We start from the raw sequence: 23,032 nt of genomic DNA, 5'->3' as shown, positions 1-23,032 counted from the left end.
TCCCTATCACCTCCACTCCAGAAAGAAGCCTTCACTTTCCCCACCTGCCTCTCTCCTCTCAACCTCCAGCATCTGCTGGGGAAATTGGGCCATTTGAAGAATAAAGGAGAAGGCAGGAGGGAGGAAACTCCCGTCTGAGCCCACAGCTGGGGTGAAGACCTGTTCCTTGTTAACACCCTGAGTTGGGACCAGAATGGGGCGTGTCGTGCCTCCTCAGTCCTCCCGCAGGGACCAGGAGGTGAAAGGCATGCTGGGAGATGCTAGCCAAACTTATTGGGAGCAGATGGGAAGGGATGGCGGGAGGGGCGGGGGCGTGAAGGAGGAAGAGGGTCAGCCTAGGCGTGAGGGTTGGTGGGATTATTCGTGGGAAAGCACTGGGCAGACCCTCACCCAGACCACTGGGATCCTGAGCCAATTCTTTAAAAATATCTCCTCCATGGGAAGTCCTTTGGTCTAGACTGAGGGGAATTCCAGATTTAAGGTACACAGAGGACTTCAGGAAGAACAGAGGCAAGAACCATGTCTACCTAGGGGGTGTCCCAGCAGAAGTCTCAGCATGTGGACCTTGGGGACCCACACCACCTTGCTCCTCTCTTGAGCCCCTCAGGGCACTAGCAGGGGTGGGGTGAAGGGTGAGGGCATGTGTCGAGGTGTGGACAAGGTACAGGGGAGCTGGGATCTGCTAGACCAGAAATGAGGGGTGGGTATTCAACCTGGGGGTGGGGAGGCTGTCAAGGACACGTGGATCGATGAGTAGCGTTCTTAGGGTTGATGGTGACAGTGACAGTGACGTTGGTGACTGCAGCTGTGACAGTGCTGACAGAGACAGTGTGATGGTGGTGATGATGTTATAATGGCGGCCACTGATGTCCTCAGCTTTGCTCCACTTGGATGCCCACATTTTTGGGGTGGAGTGGGCCATCAGGTTGGTGAATCTTCCCCGGCTTTCTCTTCGCCTGGATCCCGCTCCTCATCTCCAGTCCTCAGAAACACTTTGGACCTAGCTGGGCAGAGTCCTGGTCTTCGCCCCTGAGCCCCCCCTCCCCCAGCCCTCAACCCTCAGGCAGTTGCCAACTGACCGATTCTCTCTGCCGAGAGCAGTGGTGTGGTGTCGAAGTCCCTGGTCACTTCAGAATCCAAGCAACTCGGGTTCTGGGGGAGGAGGTGGGGCCGGGAATGGTGGGGTCAGGGGTATAGTTGAGTCCCCACTTGGACCCTGCTCTTCAGCCAGGCACTCCTCCCACTTAACCCAGGCCCAGGCAGGCCCCCGGCCTGTACTTCCTGTGCCACATGGCTTGGGCCCAGATTCTTCCTCCAATGTTTTAATTAGATCCTGAGCTCATTAGCTGCCCAAATGCCTTCCAGACACCCCACAGCTGCTCAGGCCCTCCCCACACCTGCCCGTCCAGCTGGGCCTCTCCCACACCTGGAAGACATTGAGGCCTCCAGCCAGGGCCCCAATTCCAGCCCCTCCTTGTGGCCTTGAACAGCCAGGACCAGGAGAGGAGAAGCCGCCTGTTCATCTGAGGGAGGATGGGGGGTGGGGGGGGGCACAGGAGGGGCTCCTGCAGGGAAGCCTGGGAAGTGAGTTGTGGCCACAGCACAGGAGACAGGGAAGTAGAGGAGGAAGTGGGGGATGACGCCTCTTGTCTGTTATGGCCAAGGGGAGCCAGGTCTCCAGTCCTCTTCTGCCTCACCATGCTGAGGCCCTAACTGCTTGGGGCCCAGAGAGTTCGCCTTCTGGATGTGTGTCCTGGCCAAACAGGGTACATGAAGGAGGCAGAGAGCTCAGAAAGGGGGCTGTGGGAAGCTGGGCTTTGATCTCAGCAGGCTTTCCTGTGGGATTCGCCAGCCCAAATCATCACTCAATGAGTGGCAGAAAGAGGGTCACATCCAAGGTCGTGGAAAATGACCCAGGCTGAACTCAGATTGGCTCTAGCAGCAATCCCCCTTCCCAGTCCACTGATTTGTACCGCCTCCGGGGCACCAACCACACAGAATCAAATGAGTGAATTCATGTATACTTGTGAGGGGTCAGGCACTGTGGATATGCACTCACTTCATCTCACCAGAACCCTGTGGGTGAGGTCTTGTCTGTCCCCACTTAACAGATGAGAGCCAGAGCAGTCAAACAGCTTGCTCAAGCCCACACAGGTTCTAAGAGGCTGGTGGTGACAGGATTCTGATCCTTACTTCTGTTCTAAGTCTTCATGTCCTGCTGCCTCTCTAGAATGTACCATGAGTGATGTTTCCTGGACCGGGGCAGTGGTTGCCTGTTTCAGACTTCCTCCCAGTAACCCATAGCTGCTGGAATTGCTGCCACCCCAGGGAAGATGGGAGACCCTGGCTGCGTGGTCAGGGGAGGCAAGTTAGTTTATGTCTTCCAGACTCAGCTTCCACAGTGTAAACTGGGAGAAGCATCCTTAGCTCTTAGAGCTGCCTTGCATATTAAGTAGGGGGTTGCAGAGCTTTCCCATGCTTCTCTGTCACCACTATGATCCCTGCCTGGCGGCCAGAAGTGTCAGCTGCAGCTCAGCACCTCTGCTCCCCCACCTCAACCCAATCCCTAGGATGATGGTTTTTTAAAGACGTAGATCCCTTTCTGAATGGATGTGTGAGGGCCCCAATTTTGAAAGTCAGTGAAAGCTGAGCTGAGCTGGTTCAAGTCCGGTTTGGTTGGGAATGATGGGGAGGAGGCGGATGGGGGGTTGGCCACCGCCAGCACTCCTCTGTCTTCCAAGGCACACTGAAGAGCCCTAGGCCTCCTCAGACCTCAGAGTCATTGTCCTGAAGGGTGAACTTTCCATATTTTGGGGAGCCAGCTGGTACCCTGGTTTGGTCCCCAGCCAGTTCCTCTAGAATCCGCCGCAGGACTCTCCCTCCCTCATGTGGTGACAAAACCAGGCTGAATGACTGAATGAGTTGGGCTGGGAGGGTACGTGGAAATCAGAGCAGTGAGCTAGGGTTCACTTACATGTGGGGAAGAGAACAGGGGAGCAGAGAGAGAGAGCCTCCCTGCCCAACAGCCATCCATGCTGTGTGTGTGTGTGTGTGTGTGTGTGTGTGTGTGTGTTTAGTACCTTAAATAGTTTTTCCATCCACCCTTCACCCCTCATTGTCAGTTTCTCTGGCAGGACCCTGGGAGGACCTGGCTGCCAGGACCAGCCCTAAATGTCAAGGCCTGGAAAAGTCCAACCATCCCCCAGGGCCCTACATTCCTACCCCAGGCAGCAAGATCATGGGGGCAAGCATGGGAGGTGAATGAGAAAGTGAACCCCCCCCATCCTTCCATGTTCCACCTCTGCAGGTTCACTGCTGGTCTGGCTTCTGGGCCTCCCGCATCCAGGTTCCTTCCCAGTTATCCCACACACCTAGCCCAACTCAGACCATGTCATGCCCTGCTGATCAAGAACCTACACCAGCTCCCTATTGCCCAGCCAGGAAGATATCTGGTCCTCAGCCTAGTACTAGAGTTCCTGCCATCAAAGGGTCTCACCAATTTTGATCCTGGTTACTTCCAACATGGCTACTCTGTGCCCCCTTCTAGAATCACCTTTTCCAGGAAAACTTTGATTGACACCACTTTTTCTTACTACACAGTCCATGCTTAGGGAGACAGCCCCCTATTTATTGTGAGTGGGAGTATCATGCCATGCTCAGTCGACTACAGCTGCTGGACAGTGGGGGACCTGTCTTCTGAGTCAGTCACAGTGAGATTGAATTCCATGTGCCCAGTCATGCACAGCTCTGTGGCCACTCATTTCATGCTTGTGGACTTCCATTTCTTAACCTCCAAACGGGGATCATAGTCCCTCTCCCATCTACAGGAACTTCTAAGTCTCCTAGAAGATCAAGGGTGTGAAAAGCACAGGTTTAATCCTACTTTCCTAAAGCGAGTTCCACGGCATGCTTATGGATAATATTAGTCTGCTCGGGCTCTGGTACAGAATACCAACAACAACGCAAATTGATTTTCTCCCGGTTCTGGAGGCTAGAAGTCGAAGATCAAGTTGCTATCACGATTGGTTTTTGGTGAGACTTCTCTTCCCGGCTTGCAAATGGCTGCCTTCTCCCTGTGACCTCAAATGGCCTTTCCTCTGGGGAAGCGCATGGGGGGAGGGGGGGGGGAGAGAGAGAGAGAGAGCGCGAGCGCTCTGGTGTCTCTTCCTTTGCTTGTGAAAACATCAGTCCTACCGGATTAAGGCCCCACTCTGAGGACCTCATATAACCTTATCTCCTACTACAGTCATATCAGAGCCTTCAACATACGGATTTTGAAGGGACACAGTTCAGTCCATACCAGTAGGTTAAAGAGAAAAAGAGTTCCATGGTTGTGTCAGTGTGAAAAAGGATGCGTTCAAGCAAATTAAATAGGGTTCTTGACTGCTGGTCTTCTTGTCATCTTCCAATGTGAACAAAAATGCTCCAAGTGAGGCTGGAGGAGATAACATGCTGTTTCCCAAACACGGTTGACTTTGGTGCTCATTTCTGGTTGATCTTCTTGAGCTAGTGTTTGGTAGAGCTCTATTTGGGACCCACTGCCCTAATCAATTGCCTACAGGCAAGGACAGCATTACTGTTCCAGAATGGAACAGTAACAAGGCAGCTCTTGCTGGCTAGTGCTAGATTTCTGAGGAGTAATCCCAGTTTGACATGTCAGCCTTGCCTGCTAGTGTGCTGAGTGAGGTCCCCAAATCTACAATTTCTTTTCTTTTTTCCTTTTCCCTCCCTCTTTCATTTTTTTTGTGTGAGGCCTAGCAAATGCTGACTGGCAGCTGTGCCCTCACTTGGGTCCTCGATCACAGCAGTTCAGCCTGGGGCCCTGGGGGCAGCTCTTTGCCATCCTATGCCATCATGTCTTTGCTACATTTCAGTTGCGGCTTTGCCTGGAGGCTGAGTGACGGACCAACCCTCAGTGTGGTTACCCTTCATCTTCCCTTCACCTTACATGCGTGACCCCTAAGCCCCTTTGTTGAAATTGGTGCTGACCAGGAAGTTGTGATCCGGGGACTTTTTCTCCAGGGTCTGAGGACCAGCAGCATTATATCCTTTGGGTGCTTATTAGAAATGCAATCTCAGGTTCCAATGCAGACCGATTGAACCAGAATCTGCATTTAGCATGCTCCCAGGTGATGTATAGGCAGGCTCATTAAAGTTTGGGAAGTACTAGTCTGGAGCAGTGGTTTTCAGAACCACAGGATATGACCCATAGTAGATTGTGAAAACAATGCTCTGGTTTGCAATCAGCATTTAAAAAATAAGAGTAGAATTGAAAATATAGCATGCATTGACTTCATAAGGGCAAGTATTTGGGGGAGAATCTTTATGTGTTCTGGGTTGCAGCATAAAAGCGTGTCACTATCAAAAGTTTGAAGACATTGGTCTAGGGGCACTCAGGGTGATGAGACAGGGGACTGGATGTGGTGACTTATGCTGGCCCTGCCCACCCCCTACCTGGCCTCTACCCAGCTGTCCTGGATGCCTAAGGGTTTCCCATCACCAACCACACACACCTTGTCACCACACCCTGTGGTCCAATGCCTGGGCTTTGGGGTGTAGTGGGGGAGAGCTGGAACCAAAAACGAGTGACTTTTATTTTTTTTTATTTATTTGAGAGAGAGAATGAGATAGAGAGAGAGCATGAGGGGGGCGGTCAGAGGGAGAAGCAGACTCCCTGTTGAGCAGGGAGCCCGATGCGGGACTCAATCCCGGGACTCCAGGATCATGACCTGAGCCGAAGGCAGTCGCTTAACCAACTGAGCCACCCAGGCGCCCACGAGTGACTTTTAAAATAGGTCCTTCTCCAGGTTTCTTTTTCCTCAGCTCCTTCTCCCCGCTCCTTTTCCAGCTCCTTGCTCCGGTTCCTCCTTTTCCCTCTCCTGTTCCAAGCTGGAAGGCAAAGCCAAGTCCAGCTCATCAGAGATGGGAGTTTCTCTGCGTCTACATGGTAGATTTCTCCTTCCCAAGGCCCCTCACCCCATGCCGAGGAGTCAAAATAACCCGGCTGACCCTGCGCCGGCAGGGCCATTCCTACCTCTGGCAGTCGGCCACCAGCCCCACGTCTGCCAGAAAATTTATCTGATCTTTGAACCCAGCACTCCCCTGGAGATAAACCTGGGCGGCTGCTAAAGGCATCAGCGCGGCCTTACAGTCCGAGAGTCGGGGCATGCGGAGGTGAGCAGGGCGGGGAGAGGGCAAGAGGCCCCGAGCAGAGAGGCTGCGAGGCAGAGGGACCGCCTGCGGCCCTTTCTTCCTCCCCTCGCCTTCAGCCCCTGGCTCGTGGCCAAATGGAACGCTGGAACATCTAGCAGGGGCTCTTCCCTTTGGAATTCCTCCCTCCTGCTCCTCATTATCACTACTGTAGATGACATAGGGTGATCCCATGTCCCCATTTGCCGGGAATGGTTGAGATTCATACCTGTTGTCTGGCTATAATTATTTGTAGTGTCCCCTTGCACTCTTTTTTTTTAAAAATAATTTTTATTGTTATGTTAATCACTGTACATTACATCATTAGTTTTTGATGTAGTGTTCCATGATTCATTGTTTGTGCATAACACCCAGTGCTCCAGGTAGAATGTGCCCTCTCCCTTTCACTCTTAAGAGTGTTTCAATTTGGCTTTTAAATTGTCACCATATATAAAGAAGCTAAACTAAAGAAAACCTTGCCAAAGGTCAAAAAGCTAATAAGCACTTCAGCCAGGACTTGACCCAAATCACAATCCCCTCCCATGATGCCTCACGCCCCTCCCAGGATGCCGCATGCGCCTCCCACGATGCCTCACGCCCCTCCCACGATGTGTCACGCCCCTCCCAGATGACGCATGCGCCTCCTACCATGCCTCACACCCCTCCCACGATGCCTCACGGCCCTCTTGGAGGGCCTCGCTTTCTGCTTCTCCCTCTACCTGGGGGGGGAAGGCTAGTGCATGTCAGGGTGAGAACCTGTGCGCTGGGCACTTAAACTGACAGGCCTTGAGAGGTGAAGTCACTTCACTCTCTAATAATCTTTCCCAGCTATAGGGTGCAGCAGAACCTGGAGAGATTTTGAAGCCTCAGATTTTGGTTCATGGGTGTCAGGGTGAGGCGGAGGTTGAAGTTTTACCCAGGGTCGTGGGATCTTTTCTCAGGGTGTTCTTTGGTTTTCCCCCTCAGGCTTGCTCAGAATCCTGGCTGTGGAAAATGTGAACTTCCTGGGAGTGGAAGACACAACAGGCTCCCTCTTCCTGTTCTCTGGAAGGGTACGTATGGAATGTGGAGCTAGGCAGGTGGATCTGGGAGTTAGTGGTGGAGTGGGGAAGCAGGAGCTAGTGCTTTGCATGCTGATGGGCTTGGGGCTTGGGGCCTGGGGCCTGGGGGCAGGATTTTGGGAGAGAAGGACAGCATTAGCTACAGGTGCTGTGTGCTGGCAGTAACCAACCCATGAAGTAGCACTTGGTGTTGGGATAACAACTTGGAGGCAAAAGGCCACCCCTAAAGTCTCCTGGTATCCTTGTTTCTCCAGGCCACCCATAGGCACTGAACTGCTGACAGGTTTCTGGCTCTATCAAGGCTACTGCCCATGGACTCAGGAGGCCTGGGATTTGTCCCACTGGACCCAAGCCCTGGGAATTTGCTATATCCAGTCCAAGGACTGTGCAGGAAACACAGGTGAGGGGGCACTGCAGGGTGCCTCCCCCAAGAAGCAAACTGCTGGTCAGGGATGGAAGAGCAACATATTCTCGAACACACACACACATCTCATAGGTACCACACTCACAATGCCCACATAACCCATGCACACCTGCACTCATACCAAACACAGGCACACTCACATCTATAGGTATCTCACATATCTCATCCGTATCTACGTACATGTGTACACATACACGTGCCCAGGTGCAAACACACAGTCACATGCACATTCATACACACATGCGTGCAGATAAATATGCATAGCAGATAAAGTTAAATATGCAAAGCAGATACTCACATGTGTGTGCAGGAATGGGGACTGGCCCCCTGCCATGAGAGAGGGGAAGTGCAGAGCTCTGAGAACAGAGGCTGTGAATAGAGAGTGCCCTGGTTCTTAAGGAGTCAAGGCTCAGGAATACAGGGGGAAAGAGTGGGTGGCAGTTGGAGCTTAGGTGCAGTAGTTGTCGTGGGAAGATAGCATGACCAAGGCACCCTCAAGCAGGCTCCCACCCCATTGTCCACAGTCCCAGTGTCCCAAGGGATGAACTTTTCCTTGCCCCTTCTGCCCCTTAGCCCTCTCCTCCTGACGCACTGGAGGAAAGAGAACAGATTACTTACAAAAAGAAACCCAAATCAAACTGGCACCAGACTTCTCCCTGGCAACGATGTACACAAGAAAGCAACGAAATCTTATTTAAATAATTCCAGACTGGTCTCTATTAAATTGTGTTGGGGGAAACAAGGGGAAGGTGCTGTGTCTAGTCTTGAGTTGGAAGGTTGGAGAGAAAAGTTCTTCAGTGACCCTCTTAGAGGACACTTCCCATCAGGATCATGTGGGTCAAAGACCTTTGAAAACCTAAGTGGAGCATTCAGACCAGCCTCCTCCGGCCGGTGGAACTGGATGTAGCAGGATTAGAGTTAGCAGAAGAGATGAAGGATGGCTTGGTGGGGAACTCCAGGGCAAAGGTCCAGAGGCCAAGGAAGCTGGTATGTTTGGCAACTGTTTGACCCTTTCAAATGTTCCGGAAGGTGCTTCTGAGTCATCCTGTCTGGGAGCAGTCACTCAGGACCTGCTTGCTGCAGGTGGCCCTGGGTTTGCACAGGATGGACCTTCCTGCTCCTGGCCCACACGGCTATCACTCAAGTGTAGCTAGACTGGTGCACCTTTGGGCCCATGAGACTATGCTATGGTTTGGTGCATTCCGCTAATCCTATTTCAAGGTCAGAGGTCAGTCTGTGGTCAGGGTCAGGGTCAATTTTGTAGCTAGGGTCAGAATTAGTCTTTGGACAGGGTCAGTTTTGTGGCCAGTGTCAGAGGTTGGTCTTGGCTAGGGTTGAAATCAGTCTGAGTCAGTGTCAGGGTTGGTCTGTGGCCACGGTTGTGGTCAGTCTGAGGTTACGTTGATGTGACCAGAATTAGGGCTGAGTGTGACTGGGAAGCAGTTTATCTTCAGTGTAACTGATGTGGATGAGACTGACCTCACAAAGCCCCAGATGATGAAAGTCCCTCCTCCAACGGAGACACATGCAATGTCTTGGCATTTGCAGCTCTGTGTTCTGAAGTCCTTGCTGAGGCCTGGGGTTGGGGGAGCAATGGATCTACCAGGCCATGTGTCCCTAGAGCTGGAAGGCCCCAGCTCACAACTGAAGGGACTCTTGCACATGGCTGCAGTCTGGGGGGTCCTATGGGAACCATGGCAGATGGTGGCCCTGACTGGAGCTTGGCATCTGGAGGCCAGGCTTTGGCATGGAATGTGGCCCATGGCAAGGGCTCTTCAGATGTGCATGGCTGTGTGTGGGCCTTCAGCATGGCTGGGTGACAACCCTTATCCCATCCAGGCCCATTCTTCATGCCCTAAAACAACCAGTGTACTGCTCCTCTGCACAAGAGAAAGGGCAATTGAGTGGTTCCTTTGCCCTGAGCTCATGCCTCTTTCAATGTGTTGTCCCAGAAACTGCTCGTTCTAGAAGGAGAAGCAGGGGAAGGAAGGGGCTTGGAAGGCTGGGAAAAGTACAGGCACCTCTGCTCTCTCTCAGTCAGCTCTGGGTCAGCCCAGTGTTAGAACAAGCTTCCAGGGAATGGGGTGATCTGATGGGAGGGCTGGAATCCTGGGACCCTCAGATGCAGGTCACCCCAGTGGCATCACTTGAGACCCTGCTGTGCTCTAAGCCCTGGCCTGGACTCTGCAGGGAATTAAGAGGTGAGCCAGATTCTCTTGTTCAAGTCTTCACATAAAAGGCTAGAGAAATGGATCCATTTACTGTATGTGGACTGACAGCAAATGCTAGACTTGCTCCCCTGCTCAGTGGTCCTCAGCCCGGGCTGCACACTAGAATCATGTGAGGAGCTTCTAAAATATAGGGATGTGTGCACTTTTCCTGTGGATGAGTTGTAGCCTGAAGGTAGGTAAGTCAACAGCTAGGGAGGAGCCTGGGTATCTCCTAGGTCCCATGCGCATATGCTTCCTTAAAGAGAATTGGAACGGTGGTGACTCTGATGCTGATGATCAGCAGAAGCAAGAGCAGTAATAATAACAGCTATTCTTTGGGTCCCTACCTCGTGCCCCCAAATGCTCACAACACCTGTGTTGGGTTTAAAACATGGCTGCCACATTCTTTGACACCCTTTCCAATGAGAGGTGGAGTCTCTGTCTACTCCCCTTGCACCCGGGCTCTGGGACAGCTTGGCCAACAGAACGTGGTAGAAGTAACGCTGTGTGAGTTCCTGGGACCAGGGCTTAGGAAACTGGTGGCTTTCACTTCCTAACCTTTGGGACATTTGCTTTTGAAGGCCTGCAGTGAGGGAGCCAGACAGCCACATGGAGAGGTCACACTTAGGTGACCTGACCAGCCATTCCAGCAGAGGGGATCCCGGCTGACAGCTGCTGCCCACCGCCAGAGAGGTGAGTGAGCTGGGCTTCAGACAGTTTTTTCCCCTGGGTGACTCACTCCCGGCCTCGAGCCACCTCACATGACCCTGGAAGGAGCAGAGATAACCCGTCCCTTCTGAGTGCTGATTTATGAGCAAAATAAATGACAGTTGATGTGTTAAGCCGGGGCCTAGAAAACTTCCTCTGTAAAGGACGAGACAGTAAACATGTTGGGCTCTGTGGGCCCTTAGGTCTCTGTTGCAATGACTCACGTCTGTCGTCCTGCAAAAGCAGCCCCAGGGAGCACATAAATGAATGGGTGTGGCTGTGTTCCAATAAAACTTTATATACACTGAAGTTAGAATTTTGTATAATTTAAACGTGTCACAAAAGAGTATTCTTTTGATGATTTTTTTTGCAACTCTTTAAAAACCTAAGAAACCATTCTAAGCCTGTGGTCTATACAAAACCACAAAGTGGCCCGGAGTTCACTGACTGCTGTTTTAAGTCGTTAGGGTCAAGGTAGTGTGTGACGCACCCATAGATAACCATAACAACAACCCAGCCATGTCGATGATTTTGTGAAATTTATGTGAAATCGAGGTACAGGGCATTAAGAAACTCCTTTGAGTTCACAGCTACAGTAACTGTGAACTTAGCTCATTGATGCTTAGCTCATTTACAAGAGGTAGGGTGGGTTGGAATGGCGAGATTAGAATGAAAAAGATCAGAGAAACCAGAGTTGCTTGCTGCTTGCCAGCCATGTTCAGGGAAGAGAGGCTCAGGAAGTGGGGCGGGCGTCCACTTGCAGAGTTGAGATATTTTATTGGGCTTCCCTAGAGCAAAGTAAAATTTCCCTCCAAACCAATCCACAACTCTTTTCGAGTTCCACATTCACCGGGCCATCTTCTGGGTAAGACTTGGCCTTCTCAGGTAGTAGCAGTTGTTATGATTAACATTTATTGAGTGCTTAGTGTATGCCAGACACTGTTTTAACTGCTTTGCATGTATTAACTCATTAAATCTTCACAATAATCTGTTGTTATCCCAAATTTGTAGTGAGAAAATGTAAGTTCAGAGAGCTTAAGTGAAACTAGAGGGCTAGGATTTGAACTCAGACAGCCTGGCTCCCGACCTCATGTACTTAACTACACTCTGCTGTTCCCGTTCCCCACTCTGACCTTGGGAAGTGGTATCCTGGAGTGGAGGGTGCATTCTAGGTGATAGAAAGGGATAGTCCCTGCTGCAGAAGAACAAATTGGCATCTGGTTTGCACTCTGGCTTGGGTGAATTGTGTTAATTCGAGTCTGTGTCAAGTTCACCGAGAGCCTTCAGCCCCTGAGGACTAGAGAGGCAAAAGGCTTCCACCTGGAATGGGACGCCCTGCAGTCTGGGCCAGGAAGGCATCTGGCGGGGAGGGCAGATGGGCAGCTGGCTGCTTCTGTGGTTGCTGCCCCTACAAGTCACCCTGGTTCTTATTTTACGTGATATCTCAGCAGTGTACAACTTTATTCTCATACATTTTTTTAAAAATCACATTCCCTTAACCTTCTAAATCTTTAGAGCATCTGCAGAGATGTCCACTTTCTCCTCCTGATGTTGCTTATTGTCTTCTCTCATTCCATCTCTCTCTCTCTCTTTCTCTCGATCATTCTCATTAGTGGTTTGTTAATTGTATTAGTTCTTTCAAGGACTCTATTTTTCTCTTTGTTGAACCTCTTTATTGTATGTTTGTTTTCTATTTCATCATTCTCTGCCTTTATTTTTAATACTTCCTTTTATTCAGGTTTATTTTGGTGTTGTTCTAACTTAGCTCATTGATGCTTAGCTCATTATTTTTCAGCCTTTTGAAATATATCTACTATAAGGCAGTAAATTTCCCTCCTGCTTTGGTTGCATCACAAACTTTCATATGTAATATTTTCATTATTATACAGTTGAAAATATTTCCTAGTTTCCATATGATTTATTTCTTTTTTAAAAATTTTTTATTGTTATGTTAATCACCATACATTACATCATTAGTTTTTAATATAGTGTTCCATGATTCATTGTTTGTGCATAATACCCAGTGCTCCACGCAGAACGTGCCCTCTTTAATACCCATCACCGGGCTAACCCATCCCCCCAACCCCCTCCCCTCTAGAACCCTCAGTTTGTTTTTCAGAGTCCATCATCTCTCATGGTTCTTCTCCCCCTCCGATTTCCCCCGCTTCATTCTTCCCCTCCTGCTATCTTTTTTTTTCTTAACATATATTGCATTATTTGTTTCAGAGGTACAGATCTGTGATTCAACAGTCTTGTACAATTCACAGCGCTCACCATGGCACATACCCTCCCCAATGTCTATCACCCAGCCACCCCCTCCCTCCCACCCCCCACCACTCCAGCAACCCTCAGTTTGTTTCCTGAGATTAAGAATTCCTCATATCAGTGAGGTCATATGATACATGTCTTTCTCTGATTGACTTATTTCACTCAGCATAACACCCTGCAGTTCCATCCACGTCGTTGCAAATGGCAAGATCTCATTCCTTTTGATGGCTGCATAATATTCCATTGTGTATATATACCACCTCTTCTTTATCCATTCATCTGTCGATGGACATCTTGGCTCTTTCCACAGTTTGGCTATTGTGGACATTGCTGCTATAAACATTGGGGTACACGTACCCCTTCGGATCCCTACATTTGTATCTTTGGGGTAAATACCCAGTAGTGCAATTGCTGGATCGTATGGTAGCTCTATTTTCAACTGTTTGAGGAACCTCCATACTGTTTTCCAGAGTGGTTGCACTAGCTTGCATTCCCACCAACAGTGTTCCATATGATTTATTTCTGACACTTGGGTGTTTCTTAATTTCCAAACATAAGGGGATTTTTCTGTTACCTTTTTTTGTTACACTTTTCTTGTTTGATTGCACTGGGATTAGGGAACATGCTCTATGATTTCATTCTTTCATATTTTTTGAGATTGGCCTTGGAACCAAATATATGGTCTATTTATAGAAGCCTTCTAAGTGTGTTAGAACAAAAAATGTATCTTCTGCACTTGTTGAGTCCTGTTTCCTACATAGGTGCATTAGGTAAAGTTTGTTAATCCTATTTTTCAAAATTTCTATGCCCTTACTGATATTTTTTTCTTTTTATTATATCAATTACTAACAGAATGTCTTAAAATCTCCTAAGTGTGGATTTGTGAGCTTTTCTTTTGACGTTCTGTTAATTTTTATGCTTTGCACTTTTGAGGCTCTGTTATTAGGTGCATAGAATTTAAATTAGATACACGTTTCTGATGAACTAAATCTGTTAGGATTGTGAAGGAATCACCTTATCTTTAGTAATGCCTTTTCCTTAAAATCTTGTCTGAAATTGCACAGCTACTTTAGCTGTTCTTTGGTAAGGACTTCCATGGCATATTATAGCCTTAGGTTTTTGGTATCTTATGTAAACACATTTAATCGGATTACAAAGTTATCTTTTTACATAGTATAATAGTGAAAAAAAAACAGACTAAAAGTATGATCCCAGTTACACAAAATTTCACAATGTGAGGTACCTTGAACTCACCCAGTGATGCAAATTTGGTTGGTGGCTCCAGTGGAGAGCCTGTTTATTTTATGACCTCTCAGTGATGGCTTTTCTTGTCTTCTCTTTTTTTCCCTTCTTTTCTTCCTTTCTTTATCTTCTCCCCAAATCTGTTCTGTGTCAAGTCAACTCTGCACAATCCTGGGGGGCATGTGTGTGTACGTGCGTGTGTGCATGTTGAGCATGTGCACATGCCTAATTCTCTGACCTCATACTTTCCGAGCTTCTCACACTACACCCTGGTCACACTGGTCTTCCTTCTGTTCCTTAAAGACTGCAAGTTCTTTCCCACTCGGAGCCTTAGCGTTTGATCCTCTCCTCTAGAAATGGCTTCAAAGAATACCCAACCTAAGGTAGGCCCTTTTCTCAAATCACTCTTTATGATTTATCCTTTTTTATTATCTTCATAACACTTGTCACTACCTAAAACGATCTTGTATTTGTTTTCATGTTGATTTTACATTGCCCCCATGCCACTGGAAGGTAAACCTCCGCGAGCAGAGAGCTGCTTGTATCCCCAGTGCCCAGCAAAGAACTTCACGTGTGTTAGAAACTCATTGCATCACTGTTGAGTGAATGAATGAGTGAATGTTTTACTTCTCTCTGTCTCTCCTTCTCTCTTCAAGTATTTACCATATCTTATGGTTTGCATTTCCTAAATATGTCTCGGGACTGCTCACCTCTCTCTGCCTCCTTCTAGTGCCTGAGTTCAGGCTACCATCACTGCTCAGCTGGACATCAGCAAGTGCCTCCTAACTGGTCTGCCCACATCCTGTCCGGGCCCCCTCCCATCTACTTTCCATGATCAAAGGATCCTTCTCACATCTAAATCAATCAGCTCAACCCCTGCTTAAAACCCTTCAGAGCTCCCTGTTGCCCTCAGGAGGAGTCCAGGGCTTGATCTGGCCCCTACTCCCTCTTCTAACCTTGGCCTGCACCTCCAGGCTCTCCCCCTCTCCTTTTGAGCACCAGCTATGCTGCCCTTCTTCCACATCTTCAGATGGCCTCCCTTCCCCTCACTCAGGCCTTTTACATGCAGGCTCGCTGCCTAGAATCCCTTGCCCCCTCTGCCTTGCTGGCCTCCAGAGGCCTTCCCAATCCCTGTCCGCCACCAGCTGGGCTTCCCGCTGCCCTCCATCAATGCTCTTGGCGTTCCTGGTTGTGAGCAGCCGCCAGGGGGCTCCTGGCTCTCGTTCCCTCTGCTGCCCTCAGTAACTAGCATACCACCTGGCACATGGTGGCTCTTGGGGCATCTTTGTGGAGTGAGGGGCCAGTGCCCCACACTGGGACCTGCGTGGCTCAGCCCCTTCCCCCACAACATCGCAGAACCCCTGACAGCCACAGCCTGGGGAGGCTGAGGGGTGGCCCTTGGCACACCCCTTGCTGAGCTGTGCTGAGTACCTGGCCCTGGCTGTCAGGGACAGTGAGGGGAGGCCTGGGCTTTCTCACTTTCTGAAGTGGGGAGTGGGGCATTGCTTCTCACAAGACCTCACCCAAGAGGGATTCCTCCAAATTGGAAGGCTGTTGAAGGGAGGGCAAGCGCAGTGTGCTAAGTGTGGATCGTAATCTTGATAGAGAGAAGCTGCTGGACATTGTGGGTTTTGGGGCCCGGGCAGTGACCCTTCAGGACCTGTAGCACAGTAATGGAGATGGGGATGTTCTCTTCATTTCTCCATGAGACCTTGATAGGTCAGACCCTTGCCCAGGGAGGGTCAGAAGGAAAGCAATACTTTGATATTCTGCAGACTTGGTGACCTTGGGAGCTTGGGGACACCTGGGCATGGAGGGGGTTCTCAAGGGATAGTGGCATTAGAGGTGGGGTGAAACTTCTTCAGAAGTTTCAGAAGGCTTATGGTAAGCAGACAGGTGAGGAGACTTACCCCCAGCTGTGAGTGAGCCCCTGCCTGAGATGTCCTGGGAGTGCAGGGGACGCCTCCGTGTAGGCGGGAGGACCTGAGACCTGGAGTCATGCACCTTATTTATTACTGTGTATAAATCCTGAAGAAGGGCCACACAGACTCTCCAAAATTTAGAACTCAGAACCAAGCTTGTGCCCCAGAGGAGCAACTGAAGGATCCCGAGAGGAAACGTTAAGAGCAGAAAAGTTTGTCAAGGGTGTTGGCTCAAGCAGCACCTTGGCTCATCTTGGGGCCAGCTGGTCCTGAGGGAGGGAGGGCCCATGGCTGCTTTCTCTGGGGCCCCTGCCTGGGGGGGGGGGGGCATGTGCCTACTGCTGGCCTCAGAGATCCCTTAGGGTTCTGGATTCCAGAATTTTCCATGTCTCTCACTTCTATCTCTACCCTGGTCTGAGCCTTCTTAGAGAAGGGGCCTCAGCATCAGTCCTCCTGGAATTGGAAGATGCATGGGGTCTTGACCAGCTGATTGGGAAATGAGGTATCCTCTGTTATCTGCTTCAGGGAACAGCCATGTCTCCCTGATCAGACTGGCAATTCCAGAAGATGTCATCAGAGCCATTTTTCTTGGTCCCCAGTTTGTTTGCAGACTTATCAGAGCCTTGGGTTCCATTGCCATCAAGATCCCTCCAGTTCCTCCCTTCAAGTCTCTGGCTCTCATTTCCTTTGGGAAAAGGAGGTCCAAGCCTATTTGGGAAATGCTCCCTGCAGAGGAGGCTGGCACCATGTCCAGGTCGGCAAGGCTATATTTAACTGCTATATTTGCCGTTCCACTCACTTGTCCCAACCCCAAGCCCTGCCTGCTACCCCTTCCCCCCCCGCCCCAGAAGCCTGTCCTGCACCATTGGGGCCCTGTGTCACCCCTGCTCACCCTGCTCCAGCTGTGCAATTGTGGTCTGGGCCACAGGCTATTTTTTGCTTGGTGCCAAAGATTATTCAGTTATCAGGAATGTGTGTTTAAGTGGCCGTCTCCGGAACGAGGATTATAAATAGGAACTTGGGGTCAAGGCCTGGGCCCCTGTGTCCTCCTCTTTGTCCCAGTTCCTGTCCTGGCTCCTGGATTTTACTTGGGGTGAACACCAGGAGGCCGTGGCGAGGTTGTCTAGGGAAAGGACCATAGGCGGGAAGGCCAGAGGTCCGGGACTGATTACATCCTGACAGGCAAGTCACTCAACCTCTTGAGACTTGCTTTCTCCATCTGAGAAATGAGGAGACTCAGACCCATTTGTCGAATGGCAAATACATAGTGGATCCCTGTCAGTCTATGGGGGGAAATCCAATTTGGACAGATGGGTATCTGGGAGGGGAAAGTATCAATCTTTTAACGCCAGTTTTTTTTTTTTTTTTTTTTGCAGGGGAGATAGCAGGGTATTAAAAAGAGAAGAATAAGCAAGAAATAGTCTTGGGAGTAAACATGTAAAAGTGGAAGGGAGAGAGATCCAGAATTGCTGTTAGGGAGCCCCCAGTCTAATGGTGGAGGCTGGGCCCAATCTCAGTTCCAGCGGAGTGGCCTAAGCAGAATGGAGTGGGTACATTTGAACACAGGTACTTGAGATGAGGCTAAGCCTTTGACAGAATGAGGGCTGATTCTCGAGATGCCAATTTTCTTAGACAACAGGTCCAGGCCAGAGGCCACGGTCCAGGCAGTTTGGCTGTTGGGTGTGGGTGAGGGCACCTGGTCGAGAAGGCCGGGCTACTTCCTGGTGATCAGTGGCCCCTCCTGTCCTGTGGAGAGCCATCCTCTATGGCCTGGTTCAGGAAGCTTTGGCTCCACTTGACCCCACCCAGGGAGATGAGGGACAAGGGCAGGGCTCCACCCAAATGTGGGGCTAGGACCAGTGGCTCCCTGCTGCTCCCTCGGCTTCCTCATCGGGCTCCTGCCTGCGAAGAAGGGTGTCAGCAAGGGAAGGACACAAATGTCATCACTTTACCTCAGCTTTGCCATCTGTAAAATGACAGAAATAATGCACAACCTCCCTCCTTGGTGTCGTTAGTTATGAGAAAGACCGAAAAGGATATTGTTATAGTAATGACATCCTGAGCAGAAGGGCACTGGCTGGCCTGAGGGGGCCACCCTGCTGGTCCCCACGCTTTGGGCCTCAGTCTTCCCCTCGGGTGTAGCTCTTTCATCTGTCCTGCTTTCTCAGTGCTCCTTCCCACCCTTCTTTCCACTGAGGCCTGGAGACCCCTTCTCCTCCTCATTCCGGCTTTCTGGACCCAGCAGGCCCTTGGCTCTTTCTCCTCTTCAGGTGGGGCCGGTACCTGTCCCGTATTTTGTTAGCAGGTTGGGGCTGCATTGGTGGGTAGGGTCATGGCAACTGCAGCTTTAGCCCTCATTCTAGAGTCATCGATATACACAAAAGTCTCTTCTTTCTGATCATGTTGGTGTATTGAACGTCCACTATAAATGGAGTTGATTTTTTTATATCTTGATAAGACTTTCATTTAAGTTCACAAAGGAGAAAACAAAATCCTTTGGCAGACTACATTTTGGTTTTTTTAAAGGAAGTAGTCATAGGTGAGGAATGAGGTGTTTCCAAATGGAGGTGGGGCTTGGGCAGGGGACTGCCCCCCAGGCTGATTCAGAGGGCTTTGCAGTGTGGGGAGGGTGGGCGAATGGCCAGGCCAGCCACCTGCCAGGATGGAGCTCTGGGGATGGCAAGCATAGGGAGGGTCTTCATGACAGGCTCTTATGGAGCCCCTGCTGGGTTGTTGCCAAGGGCTTCCTTTGCCTCTACTTCTGGGGACTGTTCTAGCTTGGTTTGACCATGCTGAGTGTCCTAGGGGACCTCAGTCCAGCTCCACAGGCAAGAGCAGGTGACATCTGAAGGAATTTTCCAAGAGGCCCCCATGTATATTGGGGGTGGTAGTCAGGAGATAAAGAGGGAGTCAGGGAGAGGGGGCATGATTGGCTTATTCGAGCCCTGGTCCCCTTGCCCCAGCTGGCCCCCAGCCCCTGGCTGCTCCTCAGCTGGCTCGTGTGACAGCTTTGGGGATGGGAATATGGAATTGTACTAGGCCACCAGCAAGATCCAGTCACACCTAGGACTGAATCAAGAGGGAGGCTTGAATAGCTTCATCTGAGGGTGAATAGCTTCAACCTCGTTTTTCTATGACAAGGCCAGGATGACTCCCAGACCAGCAACTTCCTCAGCCTCTGGCCCTGTAGCCCCCACAGGCAAGAACCCATTTCCTTCCCTCTTCCAAGATGAATGCTGCCCTTGCTCCTTGGCTCATGGCTTCATCACTTCAGTCTTTGCTTTCATTGTCATAACCCCTTGTCTCATTTCATCTTCTCTGTCCCCTTCAGTCCAGGCTGGCCGTGTTTCTGTTGGTATGACAGCCTCTAGAGCCTCACTTAGGTGACCCAGACTGGACCTTCCTCCCCTTCCTGTCAGGCTTGCATCTGGAACCCTGTTGGCTTCAACAGCCTGTTTTGGAAAATAGGCCTTCTGTCCTCCCCCAGGGGGCCTGGCCTAGAGACCCGTCTTCTCAAGAGAAGCAGGACTCTGACCGCAGGGCCAGCACTGGGGGCAAGGAGAAGTGGTGTTGGCCAGCACATTGCCAGCCTGGAGACTCTGGAAGGCGGGGTCATGATTCTTGACCTGGACCATATTGCCCGTGGGCAAGCCCACCCCTTTCAGGCAGAGGCAGGACCAGGGCACTGGGCTATTACTCTTCACAACGGCAATCTGAGGTGGACATTATATCACTGGTGTATGGATGAGGAACCAGAGGCCCAGAGAAGAAAAGAGGGTCACCTGACGTCACACAGCCAGTAAAAGACAGAGCTAGGACTAAAAACCAGGTGTTGCTGCCTGCCCCTCAGTACTTCTTATTGTAGTGGTATGAGGTGACCTGCTGAAAGATTATTGCCTCTAGTCCCAGTACCATCCTTAGGCTTGGGCACAAATGACCCTGTGCCTTGGAGTTCTTTCCTTGAGATATTTGAGGTCCCCTTCTGTGATTAGAACTGACCAGGGTTGGCAGTGCCCTCTGACCTGGGGCACCCTGTGGTTGGACTGAGCCTTAGACGATCCCCAGCCCCTCTTTCTCCTCCAAGTACCCTCCAACCCTCTATCCCATATGTGGGGTCAGCCAGAGGCTTCCAGAAGCAATGAGACTCATGCCTATGCAGTCATCCTGAGGCTTCATGGACATACTCAGTTCCAGGCAGGCAGTCTGGCAAGTGGATTGCTCCCCTGGCTGGTGAAGTATTATTTTATGTGGGATCACACGAGACTGGGCTTTCAGAATGGTGCTGACACACTGATTTTGACTGACTCAAATTGTTTACATAGACAGGAAGCTGGCAAAAAGATTTTTTTCCTGGGGTCCCATACACCTTAGGGATGGCTCTGCCATTCCCCTGACATTAAGCCATCCTGCTGTATTATTGCTTATTGTATTAATTGATTTTCCCTTTGTTGCCTTGAAACCTCTTTAAAAAGACCTACACCAAGGGAGATTTCCCCAATTCCCTTTACTACCCCCTCCCCACCATGTTTCACAATCCTTAGATTTTAAAATTGGATCCAGATCTGACTTCCAGGCCTTAATTCTTCAGCTCAAACAATCTCCCTTTGTCCTGGCCTCTGTGGACAGTGCTCAGCCCCAACCGACCCTTAGCCTTCTTGCAAAAAAGCAGGAGGCCCTCTCACACCCTGGGATTTGCAGGAGCCCTAAGATATAGTAAAACCTGTCAGAGATCATATGGCTGTCCCAAGAGGTATGGGGTTGTCAGTTTATACTTCTATCCTGAAATGGGGCACTCTGGGTTGTCAGGGGAAAACATGGCCAGAGAGCCTAAGAGAAAGGCATCATTTGGGCCTGGCACCTGCTTCTCTTTCCTCTTTTCAGCCTTCTTCTCTGGGTCCTGACCCCCTGCACCTCCTTCTAATGTTATGCTCTGGCCTGTGCTCCCAGTGAAATTGGGATGAGGGCTTAGAGTGGAACAACCATGGTCTGGGGAGTGATTGTCCCTTGGCAGAGAGAGGCGAATGGACCATCCCTCATCCCGGGAGGTCAATGCTGTGAACCACGTTTCCTTCCCAGCAGCATCTGCCCATGGGCCCCTCTCTGAGCCTCTTTGTCTCTCTCTTCTCAGTGGGGCTGTCAAAAGCTGAGCCTCACAGGTTGTGACTAATCACTAGCAGATTTTTTTTTTTCCATCCAAGAAGAAGAAAAAGCTGAAGGAGATGAAGAAAAATCCCAACAGTGAATAACTCGGAAGAGTTTCCAACATGTGGGTGTTTTTCTGGGACCAAAGATCAGGAAGATTCCAAATGTAAACAATCCCAAAATAACTCAGCTCTCTCAACCCCAGGCATTCCCAGGACTGGATGTCCACACTCCCTCCCTCTCCCTCTGGGAACTCAAGGTCAGGGAGAGGTGGCAAGCTTGGGCACTGTGAAGAATTGCTTGAGTGAGGCCTTCAGGCAGGGCATAGGCTCTGTGAGCCTGGAATTGAATCTTCTTCATTAGATAATAGTCTTTTTGAGAGAGGAACTTCTTTCTGCCTCATCAGATCAGGTCTCCCTGGGATCAGGGACCATGACTATGGCTCTCTCTGCTCAGAGTCATAACCCATTGTGCTTAAACCAAGCTCCTGAGATTTCTTGCCAGCATAGTGTAATGGAAAGAATATGGACTTTGAAGTCACACAGGGTTGGAATCTTGGCTCCACCACTTATTAATTGTGTGGCCTTGAGTATGTTATTTAGCATCTGGGAATCTCAGTTTCCTCCTTGTAAAACTGGGGCAATGATTCTTACCAGCGAAAATACTCTAACTAATGTGCCTAGTAGGATGCCTGTTACCTAAAAAGGGTTCAGTGAATGTTCCTTCCCCTCTCCTTCTTCCCATGTAGGTGTCTTAAGCTGGAGACACCAGTAGGTTCTTTTCTACCCCTCTCTTTGTCCAAAGAAGGATTATGTGTGTTCAAAGGTAGAAATCGCTCCTTCCCCACACAACTGAAAATCACTAGTGCAACTCTTATGGAAGAATGTATTTAATATATAGTTAAGAAAACATTCTAGAGGTGATAATGCTGGAGGAGATGGTGGAAGTCTTGGCGAAGATTATGGAAGTGGTGACAGTGAAGCTGATGGTAGTCATGGTGATGAGATGATGGTGGAAGGAAATGATGGTAGTGATGGATGCCAGGAGTAGATGATGGAGAAGGTGGTTAAGGTGATGGTGGAGCCAGTGGTGGAGATGGTAGTGCAGGCTGCACTGAAGTAAGGGTGAGGGGAGTAACAGGGATGAGACTAACAGTGTTAGTGATGGTGGTCATAAAGGCTGTGTTACAGGTGATGATGTGTGTGTTGTTTGGGATGATTGTTCCACTTGATTGAGAGTCGTGGTGAGATTTGTGATATGTGATCAGGACTACCTTCAACAGTTGTCTACTCCAGAAGAAAGGCCCAGAGGGGGCAGGCAAAGCAAGGTAGAAGAATGCTTTTTGATTAACTGTTACATTGATTAACTGTAACATTGGCCCTAAACTCCAATAGAAAACATTAGACTTCTTAATCATTGCTGATTGAACACACATGTTTATCTTGGCTACTTCCGGAAACCCCACTAACATGTCATTAATAGATTTTTTAAAAATCATAAACCCACAAGGAAAAAGAGAATGGGAGAGGGAACAGGAGCAGACAAGAGAACTGAGAATTTGGAAATTAGAAGGTGTATGGATGAGTGGTACCTGACTTAGCAGACCACAGAAAGCTGAAACTCAAGCCCACAAGGTTGTGGGGGTAGATGGCAGGAACCAATAGGTAGTAAAATATTTTTAGCCACAGATTCCCAGAAAAGCCTGGGAATTGGAGGCACCAGTTAAACTTCCGAAGGCAAGGGTTCAGAATGAGGGTGGAAAATAGGAGGATTGGTTATAAGTTTTTTTAAAAAAGCAGTAAAAACCTCCCCATCCCGGATTTACTCCTCTGCTCTATGCATCCAGGTAACCATCCCCTTCCATGC

At 49.8% G+C, this 23,032-nt stretch overlaps 1 long non-coding RNA gene across 1 annotated transcript in view; it reads left to right on the top strand.

The window, feature by feature from the left end:
- Nucleotides 1-7,121: 7,121 nt before the first annotated feature.
- Nucleotides 7,122-23,032, top strand: part of LOC113938185 — a 52,981-nt gene continuing 37,070 nt past the window's right edge. The window contains exons 1-2 of the long non-coding RNA XR_003524847.2: nt 7,122-7,241; nt 10,466-10,577. This is a non-coding gene — a long non-coding RNA (uncharacterized LOC113938185). The remainder of the gene's footprint in view (nt 7,242-10,465; nt 10,578-23,032) is intronic.

This window comes from Zalophus californianus, chromosome 8 (assembly GCF_009762305.2).
Source record: "Zalophus californianus isolate mZalCal1 chromosome 8, mZalCal1.pri.v2, whole genome shotgun sequence".
NCBI classification, from domain to species: domain Eukaryota; kingdom Metazoa; phylum Chordata; class Mammalia; order Carnivora; family Otariidae; genus Zalophus; species Zalophus californianus.
This window is presented reverse-complemented; position numbering and strand designations above follow the sequence as displayed.